This window comes from Oratosquilla oratoria, unplaced genomic scaffold (assembly GCF_046742065.1).
Source record: "Oratosquilla oratoria isolate Oo_2021 unplaced genomic scaffold, ASM4674206v1 SCAFFOLD52, whole genome shotgun sequence".
Taxonomy (NCBI): domain Eukaryota; kingdom Metazoa; phylum Arthropoda; class Malacostraca; order Stomatopoda; family Squillidae; genus Oratosquilla; species Oratosquilla oratoria.
The window spans coordinates 472816-498462 of record NW_027467716.1 but is presented as its reverse complement, the minus strand read 5'-3'; positions in this window follow the sequence as shown (position 1 = coordinate 498462).

Genomic DNA, 25647 nt, shown 5'->3' with positions numbered 1-25647 from the left:
ATATTTTTGCTATTGTACTTGTTAGAGAAACTGGTCTATAGTTGGTAGGTTCTTCTTTATTTCCTCCTTTATATATAGGTACTATATTTGCTTTTTTCCAATCTTCTGGAACTTTTCCTTCTTTTAAGGAACTGCTTATTATGCTATGTATTTTGTCTGCCAGTTCATTCCTGCATTCTTTCAGAATCCAGTTTGCTATTTCATCTGGCCCATGCGATTTTCTGACATCAAAATTACCCAAGTGTGTCAATATTTCATTCTTTGTTACTTCTATTTCTTCCATAGGGGGGACTTTTTCCTTCCACTCAATCTCTTCAGGTTGTATATTTTCCCTTGTAAACACTGATTTAAAATGTTTGTTCATAATTTCTGCCATTTCCATTTCCTCAGTGTATTCAACTCCTCCTTGTCTTAATTTCTCCAAGTCTTGTTTGGTTTTCAGTTTATTGTTTACAAATCTGTAGAATAGTTTTGGTTGATCTTTACACTTTTCTATAACATCTTTTTCATATTTTCTTTTTTCCTCTCTGCACTTTTGTACATATTCATTTCTATAACCAGTATATATTTTCCATTTTTCAGGTCTTCTGTCTTTTTTCCATCTGGTCCAGGCTTTGTCTCTTTTGTCTTTTAACTCCCTACAACTTTTGTTGTACCAGCGTTTTACATATTCTTTTTCTTGTTTTTGTCTTGGGACATACTTTTCCACTCCTTTTTTGTAATTTTTTGTCAAAATATTCCATTTCTCTTCCACTGATGTTTCTTCTTTGTATATTTCTTCCCAGTTTTCTTGTTGGAAGAATTCTCTTATTTTATCAAAGTTTGTTTTTTCATACATCATTCTTCCTTTTCTATATTGTTCATTTCTTTTCATATATTTTTCTTCATTAAGTTCCAGTTCAATCAATATGTGGTCACTTTTACCTATTGGTGTTTTATATTCAATCTTGTCCACTATTCTAGGTTCAGATGTAATTATTAAGTCTAGCCTCGATGGTTCTTCTTCATTTCTATACCTAGTGTTCTCTTGTATCCATTGTGTCATTGAATGGTCAGTAATCATCTCAAGTAGAGCATTTCCCCATGAGTCATCACCACTCTTTACTGTCATTTCTTCCCAGCAGATTTCTTTGCAATTAAAGTCGCCCATCATAACTATTCTTCCTCCGTCTTCCATTATTTTAGTTAATGCTATCTTTGTGTCCTCTAACATACTTTTATGTTCACTCTCCTCCCATGAGGCTGTTTTCGGAGGCACATAATTGATCACAAATTTTCTGCTCTTCTTATCTCGGTCTTCCACTTCTATCATAATCATCTCTACTGTATTCTTTCCATATATGACACCTTTCACGTTTATATCCTTCTTAGTCAGGAACATAACTCCACCCCCTTGTTTTTTCTCTCTGTTTCTAATCCAATAATTGTATGTATCATGTCCTACACTGTTGGGTGGTAGTGGGCCTTTTAATTTTGTTTCTACAATTCCCATTATGTCCGGTTCTTTTTCTTTCAAATAATCATTCAGTTCATTCAATCCTGTTATCAATCCATCTATATTTGTGTAAGACACTCTTAGTTTTCTGCCACTTCCATTGTGTTCTCTGTTTCCCTTATGTTTTTCTTTAGTATGTCGAACTGCTTTATTTTCATGTTCACTACTCTCCAATAGAATCTCTCTTTCTCTGACTCCGTTCTTTCCTCGTTTTTTGCCTTAGCTTCAATTCTTTTCTGCTTTTCTGCCTCTCTTTCCTCCTTATTCATTTATCTTTTTATCCATACCTTTTTATATTGATCATTTGTTGCTAGTTTCCCTGTCTTGGATAGAATTTTCTCTGCCGTTGTTTGTGACCTGAATTTAATCTTAATTGGTCTGGTCTTATCTGTACTATATTTTCCGAGTCTGAATTTTTCCTCAATTTCCTTTATAATTTCTGGTTCATCTTCCTGGACTAATTTTAATAAACTGCTTACTCTTTCATTTTCCTCCTTGATTCTTGCGGTTCTATCTGGGTTATGTTTCTCTTCCATTCCTAATATAATTATACATTTCTTTTTGTCAGCTAATTCTCTTACTATATTCTCCTTCTGTCTCATCACTTTAATAACTGAGTCTTCATTATGTTCTTTCAATTGCTGTTTGACTATGTCAGTGAATGAAACCTTATTCCCTTCTTGAGTTATTCTCCAATTTTTAGCTTCTGTAGCTATTTTCTCTCTGTTTTCATTACTATTCTTCTTCAATTTCTCATTCTCCTCCTTTACATTTCCTAACTGTCTTTTTAGGTCCTCTATTTCTTCAGTTAAGTTTCTGTTAGCCTTCTCTAGTTGTTCCAACCTTTCAATTCTCTGGAAAATGGAGTCTACATTACCTAACTTACGTTCCAAGTCCTCGATCACCTTATCAACTCTCTCCTCTAGTCTTATCAGTCGGGGGGGGGGGGGTTGTGTCCCCCCCACCCTCTTTAAATCCCTGGAACATATTCTCGTCACTTTCTTCTGTATTGCTCCTCTCTATACTTCTAATCTTTACATTTTTATTAGACATGTCATCCTCACTCAGTCTTTTGTTTACCTTTCGCTTGTCTGGCTGGGTAAAGTCTACTCCCTCCTCATTTCCTTCCATTTCCCTCAGTAATCCCTCCCCTTTTCCTCTTTCCCTACGTTCCCACTACTCCACGAGCAATTTCCCCCCCACCCTGCAAAAACACTAGGCACTTCTCTTTGCGTTGGGATCCACAGACTTCAGTTTTCTTCAGAACGTCATCCAAGCCGTCCATTCGCTGAAGTGTGTGTGTGTGTGTGTGTGTGTGTGCGTGTGTGTTTGTGTGTGTGTGTGTGTGTGTGTCTGTGTCTGTGTGTGTGCGTGTGTGTGTGCGCGCGTGTGTGTTGTGTGTGTATATGTGCGTGTATACGTGTGTGTGTATATATGTGTGTATGTATGTGTGTGTGTCTGTATATGAGTATTTGTGTGTAGGTGTACGCTCGTGTATGTATATGTGTGTGTGTGTGTGTATTTGTGTGTATTTGTGTTTGTATGTGCGTGTGTGTTTGTGTGTGCGTGTATTTACCTAGTTGTATTTACCTAGTTGTATTTTACGGGAAGGGGAGCTATGCTCGTGGGGTCCCGTCTTCATATCTCATTTTATCTAAACTATTTTTAAATTCATGTATTGTTTTTGCACACACCACTTTCTCATCTAACTTGTTCCAACTGTCTATTGCTCTGTGAGGAAAGCTGTTCTTTTTAAAATCCCTTCTATAGCTGTCTTTTTTTATTTTCTTTCCGTGTCCTCTTGTATTTCTGTCATCCCATTTTATCAGATTCTCTCTATCAGTAATTTCTATGCCTTTCATGATTCTGTAAATAGCTATCAAATCTCCTCTCTCTCTTCTTTGCTCTAGTGTCTGTAGTTTAAGTTTTTGTAGTCTCTCTTCATATGATAGTTTTGAGAGTGTTGGTGCCAGTTTTGTAATTGCTCTTTGTATTCTTTCAAGTTTTTTTATACATTTTTTTGTACTTGGTGACCATATCGTTGCTGCATATTCCAATCTTGGTCTTATCAGGGTGATTAGGATTTTCCTCACCATTTCTTCATCCAGGTATGTAAATGCCACTTTGATTGTTCTTATTAAATTATAAGTTTCTCCAAAAATCTTATTTATATGTTTCTCAGGTGACATATTATTCATAACAATGACTCCCAGGTCCTTCTCATTTTCTACTTTTTTTATTCCTTCTTTTCCCAAATTATATGATCCTGTTATTCTGTTTTTGCTTTTTCCAAATTCCATTATACTACACTTTTTTGTATTGAACTCCATCTCCCACTTCCTACTCCATTCTTGTACTTTATTTAGATCTCTCTGTAGTGATTCACAATCTTCTTCAGTTTTCACTCTTTTCAGTAATTTTGCATCATCTGCAAAGAAGCTCATATAGCTTTCAATTCCTTCATCCATATCATTAATATATATAGCAAACATTATTGGGGCCAGAACTGTTCCCTGCGGGACACCGCTTATTACTTCATTCCATTTTGAGTGCTGATCTCTTATCACTACTCTCATTTTTCTTTCTTGCAAAAAGTCTTCCATCCAATTTAGCAATTTACCTTGTATTCCTCCTTCATATTCTAATTTCTTAAGCAACTTCTTATGTGGTACTTTGTCAAAAGCTTTTTTTAGGTCTAGAAATGCACAATCAGCCCATCCATCTCTTTCTTGTATTATATCTATTAGCCTTGAATAGAAACATATTAAATTGGTGACGCATGATCGTCCTTGTCTGAATCCAAATTGCCTTGGATTTAGTACGTTGTTTTTTTCCAAGTATTTTACCCATCTACTTTTGATAATTCTTTCACATATTTTTGCTATTGTACTTGTTAGAGAGACTGGTCTATAGTTGGTAGGTTCTTCTTTATTTCCTCCTTTATATATAGGTACTATATTTGCTTTTTTCCAATCTTCTGGAACTTTTCCTTCTTTTAAGGAACTGCTTATTATGCTATGTATTTTGTCTGCCAGTTCATTCCTGCATTCTTTCAGAATCCAGTTTGCTATTTCATCTGGCCCATGCGATTTTCTGACATCAAAATTACCCAAGTGTGTCAATATTTCATTCTTTGTTACTTCTATTTCTTCCATAGGGGGGACTTTTTCCTTCCACTCAATCTCTTCAGGTTGTATATTTTCCCTTGTAAACACTGATTTAAAATGTTTGTTCATAATTTCTGCCATTTCCATTTCCTCAGTGTATTCAACTCCTCCTTGTCTTAATTTCTCTAAGTCTTGTTTGTTTTTCAGTTTATTGTTTACAAATCTGTAGAATAGTTTTGGTTGATCTTTACACTTTTCTATAACATCTTTTTCATATTTTCTTTTTTTCTCTCTGCACTTTTGTACATATTCATTTCTATAACCAGTATATATTTTCCATTTTTCAGGTCTTCTGTCTTTTTTCCATCTGTTCCAGGCTTTGTCTCTTTTGTCCTTTAACTCCCTACAACTTTTGTTGTACCAGCATTTTACATATTCTTTTTCTTGTTTTTGTCTTGGGACATACTTTTCCACTCCTTTTTTGTAAATTTTTGTCAAAATATTCCATTTCTCTTCCACTGTTGTTTCTTCTTTGTATATTTCTTCCCAGTTTTCTTGTTGGAAGAATTCTCTTATTTTATCAAAGTTTGTTTTTTCATACATCATTCTTCCTTTTCTATATTGTTCATTTCTTTTCATATATTTTTCTTCATTAAGTTCCAGTTCAATCAATATGTGGTCACTTTTACCTATTGGTGTTTTATATTCAATCTTGTCCACTATTCTAGGTTCAGATGTAATTATTAAGTCTAGCCTCGATGGTTCTTCTTCATTTCTATACCTAGTGTTCTCTTGTATCCATTGTGTCATTGAATGGTCAGTAATCATCTCAAGTAGAGCATTTCCCCATGAGTCATCACCACTCTTTACTGTCATTTCTTCCCAGCAGATTTCTTTGCAATTAAAGTCGCCCATCATAACTATTCTTCCTCCGTCTTCCATTATTTTAGTTAATGCTATCTTTGTGTCCTCTAACATACTTTTATGTTCACTCTCCTCCCATGAGGCTGTTTTTGGAGGCACATAATTGATCACAAATTTTCTGCTCTTCTTATCTCGGTCTTCCACTTCTATCATAATCATCTCTACTGTATTCTTTCCATATATGACACCTTTCACGTTTATATCCTTCTTAGTCAGGAACATAACTCCACCCCCTTGTTTTTTCTCTCTGTTTCTAATCCAATAATTGTATGTATCATGTCCTACACTGTTGGGTGGTAGTGGGCCTTTTAATTTTGTTTCTACAATTCCCATTATGTCCGGTTCTTTTTCTTTCAAATAATCATTCAGTTCATTCAATCCTGTTATCAATCCATCTATATTTGTGTAAGACACTCTTAGTTTTCTGCCACTTCCATTGTATTCTCTGTTTCCCTTATGTTTTTCTTTAGTATGTCGAACTGCTTTATTTTCATGTTCACTACTCTCCAATAGAATCTCTCTTTCTCTGACTCCGTTCTTTCCTCGTTTTTTGCCTTAGCTTCAATTCTTTTCTGCTTTTCTGCCTCTCTTTCCTCCTTATTCATTTCTCTTTTTATCCATACCTTTTTATATTGATCATTTGTTGCTAGTTTCCCTGTCTTGGATAGAATTTTCTCTGCTGTTGTTTGTGACCTGAATTTAATCTTAATTGGTCTGGTCTTATCTGTACTATATTTTCCGAGTCTGAATTTTTCCTCAATTTCCTTTATAATTTCTGGTTCATCTTCCTGGACTAATTTTAATAAACTGCTTACTCTTTCATTTTCCTCCTTGATTCTTGCAGTTCTATCTGGGTTATGTTTCTCTTCCATTCCTAATATAATTATACATTTCTTTTTGTCAGCTAATTCTCTTACTATATTCTCCTTCTGTCTCATCACTTTAATAACTGAGTCTTCATTATGTTCTTTCAATTGCTGTTTGACTATGTCAGTGAATGAAACCTTATTCCCTTCTTGAGTTATTCTCCAATTTTTAGCTTCTGTAGCTAGTTTCTCTCTGTTTTCATTACTATTCTTCTTCAATTTCTCATTCTCCTCCTTTACATTTCCTAACTGTCTTTTTAGGTCCTCTATTTCTTCAGTTAAGTTTCTGTTAGCCTTCTCTAGTTGTTCCAACCTTTCAATTCTTTGAAAAATGGAGTCTACGTTACCTAACTTACGCTCCAAGTCCTCGATCACCTTATCAACTCTCTCCTCTAGTCTTATCAGTCGGGGGGGGGGGGTTGTGTCCCCCCACCCTCTTTAAATCCCTGGAACATATTCTCGTCACTTTCTTCTGTATTGCTCCTCTCTATACTTCTAATCTTTACATTTTTATTAGGGGGGGGGGCCTCGCTAAGTCTTTTGTTTACCTTCCGCTTGTCTGGCTGGTCAAAGTCTACTCCCTCCTCATTTCCTTCCATTTCCCTCAGTAATCCCTCCCCTTTTCCTCTTTCCCTACGTTCCCACTACACCACGAGCAATTTACCCCCCACCCAGCAAAAAAACACTAGGCACTCTCTCTGCGTTGGGGGTCTTCACTTCTCTTTCTTAGTCTTCTAAGCCGTCCATTCGCTGAAGTGTGTGTGTGTGTGTGTGTGTGTGTGTGTCTATCTCTTTATCTATCTATATATATATATGTATATATATATATATATATATATATATATATATATATATATATATATATATATAGATGCATATATACCAATACCACCAGGCTTTAATCGATAGGAAGACAATCGTGGATAACACTAGGATAGTTGCACACTGTGCCAAAATTAAGGAACTAAAAATGCTTGAAGCCATCCACATTAGGGAGAGAGCTCCAATTATTAATATTCAATGTAATATGATTTCCGCCATCCCGCTATTTAATTCTTCCACGAGATTTGGAGCCCAACAACAGCAACACCCACCTCCTTCCTCTCCCCCTCCCCCTCCTACACCTCACCAACCCCCACATGACCAGCGTGGTGACCCAGCGAGAAGACCTACCTTACCTGACTCCCCCCCTCTCCCTTCTCCTCCCCCTCCTCCTCCCCCTTCCCTTCCAAGACGTAGTGTCCGGCTACGTAACGCATCACGAACCATGCACCGTTCCCAAGCGGCCCATATTTAAACCCATGTTGTCTGTACACCATTGTCAATTGTGAATCATGTAGCTTTGAAAATTGTGACTTTTCTCTTGTAACCATTCTGAAGATGACTCCCTGAAGTCGAAACGTTAAATTAAATATGGAAGAATTTGGAAGGCTTGTATTTGCCCACCCTCCTGAAATGAGACCTACTGTGAGGAAAATTGAAAATCTCAGTAAGAAGATTAACCAGTGCCAAAATGCTGTCGTGTTTAACTCCGTGTGTATTAGTGAGAATCTGCGCCCTAAATATACAATTTTACGCCTACACGACCACGCAGTGCAGCGGACATATTTCACCAATGATTTCCGGCGGAAATTGGTGCAGGATCAGTTGGAGAAGAACAAGTCCCAGTTGCAGGCCCTTCGTGCAGAGCTCGAGGACACCACTTTCCTTTATGGTAACCTCGCTCTGGATAGTGACCTGAGACAGCGTACTATGAACGCACTTGACAATGTTGTATCTACCCACTTTCAAGTTGGACAGACTCGCATCATGAAGAAACTGTCACGGTTGTATGGTGGCCCGCTGGCTATCCCAAAACCTTCGGACAGCTTCATCAACCTTTCCAGTGAAGTGTTAACTGAAGCGCAGGTTGAATTTTTGAACTTGGGGATCAATTGCCATCTGAATCCCAAATTTAACCTTGTTAATAAGAAAACACAAATTGCTCTTTTGTATGATAGGTTGTGTAGCTTGGAGCGTGAAGGTAAAATCTCCGTCGACCCAGACCTCCAGGAGCAACTCCAGGCTGAAAGTACCAAAACCCGACACCGGCATTCCCCTGGACTTCTCACTCCCCGTCTGCGTCAAGCCGCCGAGCAACTCCGTAATAATGAAAACATCGTCATCCGCAGAGCTGATAAAGCCTTGTCTTATGTCATTCTTGACCGTGCCACCTATTTTTCTAAATGTTCTGATATTTTACAGGATCGTTCTAAGTTCAGACCAATCTCCCGGAACCCCACTTGTCATCTTAAATCTAAGGTTAATTCCCTGATCAATGTTGTGAATGCTGTTAATGGTGACCTAAAATTTGATTTGATTACTGGTGATTATGCCCCTGGTTATTTTTATGGTAATGTCAAGACCCATAAGGCTGGTAACCCTCTGAGGCCCATTATTTCTCAGACCCCCACCCCCACATACTCCTTAGCTAAGCGTTTGAATAACATAATTACCCCATTTATCCCTACCACTTATTCACTCAGATCTACTGACGAGTTCATTGATGTGCTTAGGAGTAACAACCCCGTAGGAATTATGGCTTCCCTCGATGCCCACAGTCTCTTCACGAACATTCCAGTTTTAAGAACTACTGAGATTATTCTCGACTATGTTTACCATCACCCGACACTACCACCACCTAAAATGCCTTTAACTATCATGAAGGAGATGCTTCTTGCTTGCACTACCGAAGCCCCTTTCAAATGTCCTCAAGGTAAACTTTTTGTCCAAATAGATGGCGTTGCCATGGGCTCTCCTTTGGGGGTCCTTTATGCTCAAGCCTTTATGTCTCACATAGAAACTGAAGCCTTACATTCCCTAACCACGAAACCACATTTATATCTGAGATATGTTGATGATATCTTTGTTTGTGTTTCTGATGTGCATTTACTAGAAGAGCTCAGATCTAATCTCCAAGCCATTTCAGGGCTACGATTTTCTATAGAGCTCAATGTTAATAATAAGATCCCTTTTCTAGATGTCTTGGTGGATGGGACATCTAACAAATTTAATACTACGGTATATCGCAAGCCCACGGATAGCGGTAAATGCATGAACGGTCTTGGTGAATGTTCTCGTAATTATAAGAAAGGCGTTATTAGAGCATATGTCCGGCGGGCAATTTCCATTTGTTCCTCTTGGCATATGCTCCACTTAGAACTTAATTACCTGCGCCAGATGCTAGTAAATAATGGTTATTCTAATCAAGACTTTGATAGTGTAACTAAGGATTTGCTAGAACGTAAAGTTGCTGTGAATACACCGGACCAAGCCAAGACCGTTACCGTATTTTACCAGAATATTTATTGTAGTTCGTACCGCCAAGATGAAAAACACATGAAAGACATCATACATAGAAATTGTAAGCCAATAGGTGATTACGATAACTTAAAAGTTATCATATTCTATGACAACCCCCGTACCTGCTCCCTTGTTGTGAAAAACAATCTGTCTGGCAATGGCGGCATATTATCGAGAACCAATGTCATTTATGAATATCGCTGTATAACTGGGGGCTGCGCACCTCGTAATTCTTCATACATTGGGTTCACGACATGCCAACTGAATAGACGGTTGTCCCTACATTTACAACAAGGAGCAATTAAACAACACCACCTCCAATACCACCAGGCTTTAATCGATAGGAAGACAATCGTGGATAACACTAGGATAGTTGCACACTGTGCCAAAATTAAGGAACTAAAAATGCTTGAAGCCATCCACATTAGGGAGAGAGCTCCAATTATTAATATTCAATGTAATATGATTTCCGCCATCCCGCTATTTAATTCTTCCACGAGATTTGGAGCCCAACAACAGCAACACCCACCTCCTTCCTCTCCCCCTCCCCCTCCTACACCTCACCAACCCCCACATGACCAGCGTGGTGACCCAGCGAGAAGACCTACCTTACCTGACTCCCCCCCTCTCCCTCCTCCTCCCCCTTCCCTTCCAAGTCACAATTTTCAAAGCTACATGATTCACAATTGACAATGGTGTACAGACAACATGGGTTTAAATATGTGTGTAGGTGTACGCTCGTGTATGTATATGTGTGTGTGTGTGTTTGTGTGTCTTTGTGTTTGTATGTGCGTGTATGTGCGTGTTTGTGCATGTGTGTGTGTGTATTTACCTAGTTGTATTTACCTAGTTGTATTTTACGGGAAGGGGAGCTATGCTCGTGGGGTCCCGTCTTCATATCTCATTTTATCTAAACTATTTTTAAATTCATGTATTGTTTTTGCACACACCACTTTCTCATCTAACTTGTTCCAACTGTCTATTGCTCTGTGAGGAAAGCTATTCTTTTTAAAATCTCTTCTATAGCTGTCTTTTTTTATTTTCTTTCCGTGTCCTCTTGTATTTCTGTCATCCCATTTTATCAGATTCTCTCTATCAGTAATTTCTATGCCTTTCATGATTCTGTAAATAGCTATCAAATCTCCTCTCTCTCTTCTTTGCTCTAGTGTCTGTAGTTTAAGTTTTTGTAGTCTCTCTTCATATGATAGTTTTGAGAGTGTTGGTGCCAGTTTTGTAATTGCTCTTTGTATTCTTTCAAGTTTTTTTATACATTTTTTTGTACTTGGTGACCATATCGTTGCTGCATATTCCAATCTTGGTCTTATCAGGGTGATTAGGATTTTCCTCACCATTTCTTCATCCAGGTATGTAAATGCCACTTTGATTGTTCTTATTAAATTATAAGTTTCTCCAAAAATCTTATTTATATGTTTCTCAGGTGACATATTATTCATAACAATGACTCCCAGGTCCTTCTCATTTTCTACTTTTTTTATTCCTTCTTTTCCCAAATTATATGATCCTGTTATTCTGTTTTTGCTTTTTCCAAATTCCATTATACTACACTTTTTTGTATTGAACTCCATCTCCCACTTCCTACTCCATTCTTGTACTTTATTTAGATCTCTCTGTAGTGATTCACAATCTTCTTCAGTTTTCACTCTTTTCAGTAATTTTGCATCATCTGCAAAGAAGCTCATATAGCTTTCAATTCCTTCATCCATATCATTAATATATATAGCAAACATTATTGGGGCCAGAACTGTTCCCTGCGGGACACCGCTTATTACTTCATTCCATTTTGAGTGCTGATCTCTTATCACTACTCTCATTTTTCTTTCTTGCAAAAAGTCTTCCATCCAATTTAGCAATTTACCTTGTATTCCTCCTTCATATTCTAATTTCTTAAGCAACTTCTTATGTGGTACTTTGTCAAAAGCTTTTTTTAGGTCTAGAAATGCACAATCAGCCCATCCATCTCTTTCTTGTATTATATCTATTAGCCTTGAATAGAAACATATTAAATTGGTGACGCATGATCGTCCTTGTCTGAATCCAAATTGCCTTGGATTTAGTACGTTGTTTTTTTCCAAGTATTTTACCCATCTACTTTTGATAATTCTTTCACATATTTTTGCTATTGTACTTGTTAGAGAGACTGGTCTATAGTTGGTAGGTTCTTCTTTATTTCCTCCTTTATATATAGGTACTATATTTGCTTTTTTCCAATCTTCTGGAACTTTTCCTTCTTTTAAGGAACTGCTTATTATGCTATGTATTTTGTCTGCCAGTTCATTCCTGCATTCTTTCAGAATCCAGTTTGCTATTTCATCTGGCCCATGCGATTTTCTGACATCAAAATTACCCAAGTGTGACAATATTTCATTCTTTGTTACTTCTATTTCTTCCATAGGGGGGACTTTTTTCTTCCACTCAATCTCTTCAGGTTGTATATTTTCCCTTGTAAACACTGATTTAAAATGTTTGTTCATAATTTCTGCCATTTCCATTTCCTCAGTGTATTCAACTCCTCCTTGTCTTAATTTCTCCAAGTCTTGTTTGTTTTTCAGTTTATTGTTTACAAATCTGTAGAATAGTTTTGGTTGATCTTTACACTTTTCTATAACATCTTTTTCATATTTTCTTTTTTCCTCTCTGCACTTTTGTACATATTCATTTCTATAACCAGTATATATTTTCCATTTTTCAGGTCTTCTGTCTTTTTTCCATCTGGTCCAGGCTTTGTCTCTTTTGTCCTTTAACTCCCTACAACTTTTGTTGTACCAGCATTTTACATATTCTTTTTCTTGTTTTTGTCTTGGGACATACTTTTCCACTCCTTTTTTGTAAATTTTTGTCAAAATATTCCATTTCTCTTCCACTGTTGTTTCTTCTTTGTATATTTCTTCCCAGTTTTCTTGTTGGAAGAATTCTCTTATTTTATCAAAGTTTGTTTTTTCATACATCATTCTTCCTTTTCTATATTGTTCATTTCTTTTCATATATTTTTCTTCATTAAGTTCCAGTTCAATCAATATGTGGTCACTTTTACCTATTGGTGTTTTATATTCAATTTTGTCCACTATTCTAGGTTCAGATGTAATTATTAAGTCTAGCCTCGATGGTTCTTCTTCATTTCTATACCTAGTGTTCTCTTGTATCCATTGTGTCATTGAATGGTCAGTAATCATCTCAAGTAGAGCATTTCCCCATGAGTCATCACCACTCTTTACTGTCATTTCTTCCCAGCAGATTTCTTTGCAATTAAAGTCGCCCATCATAACTATTCTTCCTCCGTCTTCCATTATTTTAGTTAATGCTATCTTTGTGTCCTCTAACATACTTTTATGTTCACTCTCCTCCCATGAGGCTGTTTTCGGAGGCACATAATTGATCACAAATTTTCTGCTCTTCTTATCTTGGTCTTCCACTTCTATCATAATCATCTCTACTGTATTCTTTCCATATATGACACCTTTCACGTTTATATCCTTCTTAGTCAGGAACATAACTCCACCCCCTTGTTTTTTCTCTCTGTTTCTAATCCAATAATTGTATGTATCATGTCCTACACTGTTGGGTGGTAGTGGGCCTTTTAATTTTGTTTCTACAATTCCCATTATGTCCGGTTCTTTTTCTTTCAAATAATCATTCAGTTCATTCAATCCTGTTATCAATCCATCTATATTTGTGTAAGACACTCTTAGTTTTCTGCCACTTCCATTGTATTCTCTGTTTCCCTTATGTTTTTCTTTAGTATGTCGAACTGCTTTATTTTCATGTTCACTACTCTCCAATAGAATCTCTCTTTCTCTGACTCCGTTCTTTCCTCGTTTTTTGCCTTAGCTTCAATTCTTTTCTGCTTTTCTGCCTCTCTTTCCTCCTTATTCATTTCTCTTTTTATCCATACCTTTTTATATTGATCATTTGTTGCTAGTTTCCCTGTCTTGGATAGAATTTTCTCTGCTGTTGTTTGTGACCTGAATTTAATCTTAATTGGTCTGGTCTTATCTGTACTATATTTTCCGAGTCTGAATTTTTCCTCAATTTCCTTTATAATTTCTGGTTCATCTTCCTGGACTAATTTTAATAAACTGCTTACTCTTTCATTTTCCTCCTTGATTCTTGCGGTTCTATCTGGGTTATGTTTCTCTTCCATTCCTAATATAATTATACATTTCTTTTTGTCAGCTAATTCTCTTACTATATTCTCCTTCTGTCTCATCACTTTAATAACTGAGTCTTCATTATGTTCTTTCAATTGCTGTTTGACTATGTCAGTGAATGAAACCTTATTCCCTTCTTGAGTTATTTTCCAATTTTTAGCTTCTGTAGCTATTTTCTCTCTGTTTTCATTACTATTCTTCTTCAATTTCTCATTCTCCTCCTTTACATTTCCTAACTGTCTTTTTAGGTCCTCTATTTCTTCAGTTAAGTTTCTGTTAGCCTTCTCTAGTTGTTCCAACCTTTCAATTCTTTGGAAAATGGAGTCTACGTTACCTAACTTACGCTCCAAGTCCTCGATCACCTTATCAACTCTCTCCTCTAGTCTTATCAGTCGGGGGGGGGTTGTGTCCCCCCCACCCTCTTTAAATCCCTGGAACATATTCTCGTCACTTTCTTCTGTATTGCTCCTCTCTATACTTCTAATCTTTACATTTTTATTAGACATTTGATCCTCGCTAATTCTTTTGTTTACCTTCCGCTTGTCTGGCTGGGCAAAGTCTACTCCCTCCTCATTTCCTTCCATTTCCCTCAGTAATCCCTCCCCTTTTCCTCTTTCCCTACGTTCCCACTACTCCACGAGCAATTTCCCCCCCACCCTGCAAAAACACTAGGCACTTCTCTTTGCGTTGGGATCCACAGACTTCACTTTTCTTCAGAACGTCTTCTAAGCCGTCCATTCGTTGAAGTGTGTGTGTGTGTGTGTGTGTGTGCGTGTGTGTGTGCGTGCGTGTGTGTGTGTGTGTGTGTATTTACCTAGTTGTATTTACCTAGTTGTATTTTACGGGAAGGGGAGCTATGCTCGTGAGGTCCCGTCTTCATATCTCATTTTATCTAAACTATTTTTAAATTCATGTATTGTTTTTGCACACACCACTTTCTCATCTAACTTGTTCCAACTGTCTATTGCTCTGTGAGGAAAGCTGTTCTTTTTCAAATCTCTTCTATAGTTGTCTTTTTTTATTTTCTTTCCGTGTCCTCTTGTATTTCTGTCATCCCATTTTATCAGATTCTCTCTATCAGTAATTTCTATGCCTTTCATGATTCTGTAAATAGCTATCAAATCTCCTCTCTCTCTTCTTTGCTCTAGTGTCTGTAGTTTAAGTTTTTGTAGTCTCTCTTCATATGATAGTTTTGAGAGTGTTGGTGCCAGTTTAGTAATTGCTCTTTGTATTCTTTCAAGTTTTTTTATACATTTTTTTGTACTTGGTGACCATATCGTTGCTGCATATTCCAATCTTGGTCTTATCAGGGTGACTAGGATTTTCCTCACCATTTCTTCATCCAGGTATGTAAATGCCACTTTGATTGTTCTTATTAAATTATAAGTTTCTCCAAAAATCTTATTTATATGTTTCTCAGGTGACATATTATTCATAACAATGACTCCCAGGTCCCTCTCATTTTCTACTCTTTTTATTCCTTCTTCTCCCAAATTATATGATCCTGTTATTCTGTTTTTGCTTTTTCCAAATTCCATTATACTACACTTTTTTGTATTGAACTCCATCTCCCACTTCCTACTCCATTCTTGTACTTTATTTAGATCTCTCTGTAGTGATTCACAATCTTCTTCAGTTTTCACTCTTTTCAGTAATTTTGCATCATCTGCAAAGAAGCTCATATAGCTTTCAATTCCTTCATCCATATCATTAATATATATAGCAAACATTATTGGGGCCAGAACTGTTCCCTGCGGGACACCGCTTATTACTTCATTCCATTTTGAGTGCTGATCTCTTATCACTACTCGCATTTTTCTTTCTTGCAAAAAGTCTTCCATCCAATTTAGCAATTTACCTTGTATTCCTCCTTCATATTCTAATTTCTTAAGCAACTTCTTATGTGGTACTTTGTCAAAAGCTTTTTTTAGGTCTAGAAATGCACAATCAGCCCATCCATCTCTTTCTTGTATTATATCTATTAGCCTTGAATAGAAACATATTAAATTGGTGACGCATGATCGTCCTTGTCTGAATCCAAATTGCCTTGGATTTAGTACGTTGTTTTTTTCCAAGTATTTTACCCATCTACTTTTGATAATTCTTTCACATATTTTTGCTATTGTACTTGTTAGAGAGACTGGTCTATAGTTGGTAGGTTCTTCTTTATTTCCTCCTTTATATATAGGTACTATATTTGCTTTTTTCCAATCTTCTGGAACTTTTCCTTCTTTTAAGGAACTGCTTATTATGCTATGTATTTTGTCTGCCAGTTCATTCCTACATTCTTTCAGAATCCAGTTTGCTATTTCATCTGGCCCATGCGATTTTCTGACATCAAAATTACCCAAGTGTGTCAATATTTCATTCTTCGTTACTTCTATTTCTTCCATAGGGGGGACTTTTTCCTTCCACTCAATCTCTTCAGGTTGTATATTTTCCCTTGTAAACACTGATTTAAAATGTTTGTTCATAATTTCTGCCATTTCCATTTCCTCAGTGTATTCAACTCCCCCTTGTCTTAATTTCTCCAAGTCTTGTTTGTTTTTCAGTTTATTGTTTACAAATCTGTAGAATAGTTTTGGTTGATCTTTACACTTTTCTATAACATCTTTTTCATATTTTCTTTTTTCCTCTCTGCACTTTTGTACATATTCATTTCTATAACCAGTATATATTTTCCATTTTTCAGGTCTTCTGTCTTTTTTCCATCCGGTCCAGGCTTTGTCTCTTTTGTCTTTTAACTCCCTACAACTTTTGTTGTACCAGCATTTTACATATTCTTTTTCTTGTTTTTGTCTTGGGACATACTTTTCCACTCCTTCTTTGTAAATTTTTGTCAAAATATTCCATTTCTCTTCCACTGATGTTTCTTCTTTGTATATTTCTTCCCAGTTTTCTTGTTGGAAGAATTCTCTTATTTTATCAAAGTTTGTTTTTTCATACATCATTCTTCCTTTTCTATATTGTTCATTTCTTTTCATATATTTTTCTTCATTAAGTTCCAGTTCAATCAATATGTGGTCACTTTTACCTATTGGTGTTTTATATTCAATCTTGTCCACTATTCTAGGTTCAGATGTAATTATTAAGTCTAGCCTCGATGGTTCTTCTTCATTTCTATACCTAGTGTTCTCTTGTATCCATTGTGTCATTGAATGGTCAGTAATCATCTCAAGTAGAGCATTTCCCCATGAGTCATCACCACTCTTTACTGTCATTTCTTCCCAGCAGATTTCTTTGCAATTAAAGTCGCCCATCATAACTATTCTTCCTCCGTCTTCCATTATTTTAGTTAATGCTATCTTTGTGTCCTCTAACATACTTTTATGTTCATTCTCCTCCCATGAGGCTGTTTTCGGAGGCACATAGTTGATCACAAATTTTCTGCTCTTCTTATCTCGGTCTTCCACTTCTATCATAATCATCTCTACTGTATTCTTTCCATATATGACACCTTTCACGTTTATATCCTTCTTTGTCAGGAACATAACTCCACCCCCTTGTTTTTTCTCTCTGTTTCTAATCCAATAATTGTATGTATCATGTCCTACACTGTTGGGTGGTAGTGGGCCTTTTAATTTTGTTTCTACAATTCCCATTATGTCCGGTTCTTTTTCTTTCAAATAATCATTCAGTTCATTCAATCCTGTTATCAATCCATCTATATTTGTGTAAGACACTCTTAGTTTTCTGCCACTTCCATTGTGTTCTCTGTTTCCCTTATGTTTTTCTTTAGTATGTCGAACTGCTTTATTTTCATGTTCACTACTCTCCAATAGAATCTCTCTTTCTCTGACTCCGTTCTTTCCTCGTTTTTTGCCTTAGCTTCAATTCTTTTCTGCTTTTCTGCCTCTCTTTCCTCCTTATTCATTTCTCTTTTTATCCATACCTTTTTATATTGATCATTTGTTGCTAGTTTCCCTGTCTTGGATAGAATTTTCTCTGCCGTTGTTTGTGACCTGAATTTAATCTTAATTGGTCTGGTCTTATCTGTACTATATTTTCCGAGTCTGAATTTTTCCTCAATTTCCTTTATAATTTCTGGTTCATCTTCCTGGACTAATTTTAATAAACTGCTTACCCTTTCATTTTCCTCCTTGATTCTTGCGGTTCTATCTGGGTTATGTTTCTCTTCCATTCCTAATATAATTATACATTTCTTTTTGTCAGCTAATTCTCTTACTATATTCTCCTTCTGTCTCATCACTTTAATAACTGAGTCTTCATTATGTTCTTTCAATTGCTGTTTGACTATGTCAGTGAATGAAACCTTATTCCCTTCTTGAGTTATTCTCCAATTTTTAGCTTCTGTAGCTATTTTCTCACTGTTTTCATTACTATTCTTCTTCAATTTCTCATTCTCCTCCTTTACATTTCCTAACTGTCTTTTTAGGTCCTCTACTTCTTCAGTTAAGTTTCTGTTAGCCTTCTCTAGTTGTTCCAATCTTTCAATTCTTTGGAGAATGGAGCCTACATTACCTAACTTACGTTCCAAGTCCTCTATCACCTTATCAACTCTCTCCTCTAGTCTTATCAGTCTGGGGGGGGTTGTGTCCCCCCCACCCTCTTTAAATCCCTGGAACATATTCTCGTCACTTTCTACTGTATTTCTCCTCTCTATACTTCTAATCTTTACATTTTTATTTGCCATTTCGTCATCCGGTGGTCGTTTCATGTTGACCTTCCGCCCGTCTGCCTGGGCCAAGTCCTCCACATCCTCATTACCTTCCATTTCCCCAGTAATCCCTCCCCCTCTCCTCTTTCCTTACTTTCCCACTACCTCACGAGCAATTCCCCCCCCCTGCAAATACAAAAAGGCACTTCTCTTTGCGTTGGTATCCTCAATCTGCACTTTTCTTCAGAGCGTTCGTCAAGCCGTCCGTTCGTTGAAAGTGTGTGTGTGTGTGTGTGTGTGTGTTTGTGTGTATGTGTTTGTGTGTGTTTGTGTGTGTGTGTGTGTGTGTGTGTTAGTGTGTATATTTTTGTGTGTTTGTGTACGTATTTGTTCGTGTGTGTATTTTTACCTAGTTGTATTTACCTAGTTGTATTTTGCGGGAAGGGGAGCTATGCTCGTGTTGTCCCGCCTTTGTATCTTGCAGTGTCTAGTTTGTTTTTAAACTCATGAATGGTTTTTGCGCATACTATTTCATTGTCCAGTTTGTTCCAAGTGTCCAAAACTCTATGAGGAAAACTGTTTTTCTTCAGTTCTCTTCTATAGCTATGTTTTTTTATTTTCTTTCCATGTCCTCTTGTGTTTCTTTTGTCCCAGTTAAGTAAGTTCTCACTATCGAGTACCTCTGTGCCTTTCATGATTCTGTAGATGGTCAATAGGTCACCTCTCTCTCTTCTTTGCTCCAGTGTCGGTAACTCCAGTTTAGCCAATCTCTCTTCATATGATAGGTTTGCAAGTGCAGGTGCCATTTTTGTAGCTGCTCTTTGGATTCTTTCTATTTTCTTTATATTCTTTTTGGTACTGGGGGACCACAATGTCGCTGCATACTCTAATCTAGGCCTTATCAATGTAACCAATATTTTTTTCATCATGTCTTCGTCCAAGTATGTAAACGCCACTTTTATTGATCTTAGCAAGTTGTAAGTCTCCCCGACAATTTTGTTAATCTGTATATCATAGGACAAGTCGTTCGTGATAATTACTCCCAAATCTTTTTCGGATCCTACTTTCTTTACTTCTTTGGTTCCAATTGTATATTTTCCTGATATTCTGTTTTTGCTTTTTCCAAACTCCATTATGCTACACTTCTTAGTATTAAAGTCCACTTCCCATTTCTGACTCCAGTTCCATACCCTATTTAGGTCTTCTTGCAGTGCTTCACAGTCCTCATCAGTTTCTATTTTCCTTAGCAGTTTAGCGTCATCGGCAAAGAAGCTCATGTAGCAGTTCACGTCCTCATCCATGTCATTCATATAGATAGCAAACATTATTGGTGCCAGCACAGATCCTTGCGGTACTCCACTGATCACCTCTTTCCAGTCTGAATATTTTTCTCTGTGTGTGTGTGTATGTGTCTGTGTGTGCGTGTGTGAGCGTGTGTGTGTACACACATTGGAAATAAATTGGGAAGAAATGACAGTAAAAGGTGGAGAGGAACCCTTGGGCAACACTCCACTGGATATGATCACTGATTATACATGGACTCAACGTGTCAAGAAAAATACCAGATGTAGAAATAATGAAGAACCGTCGAGACTAGACTTAATATTCACATATGAGCCTGAAATCGTGGACAAATTGAATTACAAGGCGCCAATTGGGAAAAGTGACCACATACAAATAGAGTTCTAACAAAATGACGTGAGAAGAAATGAGAAACATAGAGAAGGAAGATTAATGTACAATAAAACGGATTTTGTAAAACTTAGAAAATATTTCTCAAAACGCTAACTGGGAAAAAGTTTCAAATGAAGAAACAAAGATGGAAGCGTAATGGAACATATTAAAAGAAAAATACAAGGAGGGAACACATAAAATATACAAAAAAAAGAAGGGTTTACATAAAGAGTTGGTATAACAAAAGGTGAGTGGAAGGGTGGTGAGGTAAACACCAGGAACCGTTGGAGTTTTTATTTCTAACGTTTCGTCCTGAAAGGACTTCCTCAGAATGTACACAAACAAATAATTGACAGTATGTATACCCACAGCTTATCCCGTTACTCCCCGTTCGTCTTCGCTCATCATACACCCCCGTTCGGCATCACGAAGAACCAAGTTGGCCGTTACTCTCGCCAACTTTACAAATCCATCACGGTGGTTGCTACATGGATGTAAATTGATGTAGGCTGCCTCAATTACTTTTCGTCTCTGTTTTATTAGACCTTTATGCAGCACCTCTGTTCTTTCCCAATCTGGTAGGTGGCCAAAGTTGTCAAGGTGGACCACTAACGAATTTGATGTTCTGTGAGCTCTGATGTCGCTTTTGTGTTCGTAGGTGCGTTTCTTTATCCCTCTGCTGGTTTCTCCGAAATAACTAATGGGACAGCTTTTGCATGGAATTTTGTAAATCAATCTGTTCTTTACTGTATCGACTTTACTATTGTTCTTACTCCTCACAATCTCTCCTATCGTGGTACCAGTGCCGAACGCAATTTTTAGTCCTGCCCGGGTGAACAACTGTTCCATTTCACTCGCGCGTCTTGAGTTGGGGACGGACAAAAACCCACCACTGTCACCCTCACTCTCTCCTCTTTTATCCCCTCTGCTTCTTTTACTTATTCTTAGGGCCTTCTCCCTCAATCTGTATAAAAGACCTTCTGGATATCGTAGAGGGATAAAGAAACGTACCTACGAACACAAAAGCGACATCAGAGCTCACAGAACATCCTTCTTCCCATTCCACCTTAAAATTAATATTCTTAGCTAATTTATTTAATTTAACAAATAATTCATCAAAAGAACCCCACTTATCGTCCCATAGTGTAAAAATATCATCAACATACCTAAATCAAAACATGTCAGGTGGTTTAATCATAGGTAATAAAGTACTTTCAAAATATTCCATGTATAGGTTAGCTAACACGGGTGAAAGGTTAGAACCCATACTGCAACCACATCTTTGTCTAAAATAAGAATTATTGAGAGTAAAAACATTAGTATTGATGCATAAACGGGTCAGGCTGATAATCTTTAATACTGAAAGTGGGAGTTTGTATTGATATGGGTGCAGTTTGTTTTCCAAAAAACTTAAGATATCTTTCGTGTTAACATTTGTGAATAAGGAAACTATATCGAGACCTAGTAGTTTGCTATTTGTAGGTATGATTTGTCTTTTAATTTTACTCACAAAATCTTCTGAGTGTTTAATATGAGAGTTTGAGAAACTTCCCACAAATGGTGACAAAATCCCTGTGAGCCATTTTGATACCTTACTTGTAAATGAATTCCTATTGGAGATAATTGGCCTTAGAGGGGTGTCTTCTTTATGTAATTTAGGAAGGCCATAAAAGTTAGGTAATTGAGGGTTAATAACTCTTAAATTATCAAATAATTCATCTCCTACTATTTTTCGGGCTTTCTTATTAAACTCTGCGGAGGTGTTCCTGATGGGATTTTTAGTAAGGCTTTCATAGGTGTCCTTATCAGCTAACATATTAAGGGCTTTTGTGACATAGTCTTTTTGGTTAAGAATGACTATTTTACCTCCTTTGTCGGCTCTTGTGATGATGATATTTTTACGTTTGAGATGTTCAACTGCTAGTTTCAATCTTTTAGGTAAACCGCTATCTCCCTTGACACAGTCCATAATACCTTGCAAAAGGATTCCTTTGAAACACTGTAGGTCTTTGTCATAATCGTTAGCTGCCATGAATTTATCCTACAATATAGTCCAAGGTATGACTTTTGTCTGGTTTCATGGCAAAATTAACCCCTAAACTTCTTGTTCGTATCTTGAGAGAGTCTCAACCAAGAGGTTAGTCACATTATCCGTTAGAGAGAACTTAGTCCAAACACTGTTTTTGCACAATCTAATAAGTTTCTTATCAAGTCTGTTTTAATGTTTTTCACTTACATAAAGGGCTTCCTTAATAAAACATTATCATAACTTCAATACCTCAAAAGGCCAGTGGCCCCCAGACTGTATTACGAAGTTAGCAGTCAACAAATTAATGTCAAGAGCGGTCGGACAAAATACCACCAACTGTCCTTTCTTGACCCAACCATATCAAGGGCATGTAACCTGAGTCCCCCCACTTTCCCCATCCCCTTTTATGTACCCCTTACTACCCCATATATACTTGTACTTTAACTTCTTGTAACTATTCTGCCGAAGAGGACTACAGATAGTAGTCGAAATATACAGTTTTCCTGTACTTCCGATATTATTTCTCCGATAGTGGGTTTATAGTTAACACACATATATATATATATATATATATATATATATATATATGTATATATGTATATATGTGTATATATATGTATATATATATGTATATATATACATATATATACATATATATATATACTGTATATATATATATAGATTGAGATGTGAAGACAGAATGAATGGTAGGGTGGTGAGTTTAAACGCCAAGAATCCGTTGAAGTTTTATTTCTGACGTTTCGTCCAACTAGGACTTCTTCAGAGTATACACAAATAAGACGACAACTTATATAATCGCACAGCTCACCCCGTTCCTCCCCGGTCATGGCAACAGCATTGACCGCGGAGGAACGGAGTGAGCTGTGCGATTATATAAGTTCTCGTTGTCTTATATGTGTATACTCTGAAGAAGTCCTAGTTGGACGAAACGTCAGAAATAAAACTTCAACGGATTCTTGGCGTTTAAATTCACCACCCTACAACTCATTCGGTCTTCACACCTCAATCAATCAATCTATATATATATATATATATATATATATATATATATATATATATATATATACATATATATGTATATATATATATATATATATATATATATACATGTATATATATATATGTATGTATATAAATATACATATATATATGTATATATATGTATATATATATATATATATATATATATATATATATATATATATATGCATATATTCACATATCATTTACATATCTGTAAAAAAGTTTAGGTCGGTCTTTGCATTTATCCATTATATCTTTTTCGTGGATTCTTTTTTCCGCTTTGCATATATCGACATTTTTGTTTCTCACTTTGATGTATCTTTAGCCTCACTACACTTTTTGTCATACTAACACTTTATGTAAACCCTTTTTTGATTTTCCTTTTGTACATATATATCTGTTCCCTCTTCGTATTTTCCTTTTAATATGTTCCATTTCTCTTCCATTTTTGTTTCTTCACAAATACGTAAACACATGCAAACACACACACACACAGAAAAAATATATACATACAAACACACACACACACACACACACACACAAACACACACACATGACTCGGTGGCGCAGTTGGTAGAGCACTGAACTGCCACGATAGTGGCCCACAGCTCATGGTTCGAATCCTGCACAGGGCCGAAATTATTTCGGTACCGCTGCGCTTCGAGTCGTTACTCTGACTCTCGTGGGCGGGGAGTTGGGTGTGTGTGTGTGTGAAAGGTCATAGCATTACCCATAGATCGGACCTAGGAGCTCTGAGCTCTCTTCCAGGAGGGAAATAGCTGTCGATCACGAGTCCAACACGTGATCCAAAGACCAAAGACCAAGTGAATACACACACACACACACACACACACACGCACGCACACACGCACACATACACCCACACGCACACCCACACACACACACACACACACACACGCATACACACACATGCACACACACACACACTTTCAACGAACGGACGGCTTGAAGAACGTTCTGAAGAAAAGTGAAGATTGTGGATCCCAACGCAAAGAGAAGTGCCTTTTTGTATTTGCAGGGTGGGGGGAAATTGCTCGTGGGGTAGTGGGAAAGTAAGGAAAGAGGAGAGGGGGAGGGATTGCTGGGGAAATGGAAGGTAATGAGGAGGTGGAGGAAATGGCCCTGACGGGCCGCCGTAAGGTAGACAAACGACCCCAAGACGAGTTGGATGATGACGACATGTCTAATAGGAATGTGAAGATTAGAGGTATAGATAGGAGCAATATAGCAGAAAGTGATGAGAATATTTTCAAGGGATTTAAAGAGGGTGGGGGGGACACAACCCCCCCCCCCCGACTGACAAGACTAGAAGAGAAGGTCGATAAGGTGATCGAGGACTTGGAGAGTAGGTTAGGTCATATGAACACCATTTTACAAAGGGTTGAAAGATTGGAAGAACTGGAAAAGGCGAATAAAAACTTAACTGATGAAATAGAAGACCTAAAAAGACAGTTAAGAGAGGTAAAGGTGGAGAATGAGGAATTGAAGAAGAATAGTAAAGAAAACAGAGAAACGATAGCTAAAGAAAGTAAAAATTGGAAGAAAACCCAAGAAGGAAATAAGGTTTCATTCACTGACATAGTCAAACAGCAATTGAAAGAACATACTGAAGACTCAGTTATTAAAGTGATGAGACAAAAGGAGAATATAGTAAGGGATTTAGCAGACAAGAAGAAATGTATAATTATATTAGGAATGGAAGAGAAACACAACACAGATAGAACCACAAGAATCAAAGAGGAAAATGAAAAAGTAAGCCAATTACTAGAATCAGTTCAGGAAGATGAACCAGGAATTATGAAACAAATCGAAGAGAAATTTAGACTCGGAAAGTATAGCACAGACAAGACCAGACCAATTAAGATTAAATTCAAGTCACAAACAACGGCAGAGAATATCTTATCCAAAACAGGGAAACTAGCAACAAGTGAACAATACAAAAAGATATGGATAAAAAGAGAAATGAATAAAGAGGAAAGAGAGGAAGAAAAGCAGAAAAGACTGGAAGCTAAGACAAAAAACGAGAACAGAACCGAGTCAGAGAAAGAGAGATTCTATTGGAGAGTAGTGAACATGAAACTAAGGAAGTTCGACATACAAAAGAAAAACATAAGGGAAACAGAGAACACAATGGAAGTGGCAGAAAACTAAGAGTGTCTTACACAAATATAGATGGATTAATAACAGGATTGAATGAGCTGAATGATTATTTGAAAGAAAAAGAACCGGACATAATGGGAATTGTAGAAACAAAATTAAAAGGCCCACTACCACCCAACAGTGTAGGACATGATGCATACAATTATTGGATTAGAAACAGAGAGAAAAAGCAAGGGGGTGGAGTTATGTTCCTGACTAAGA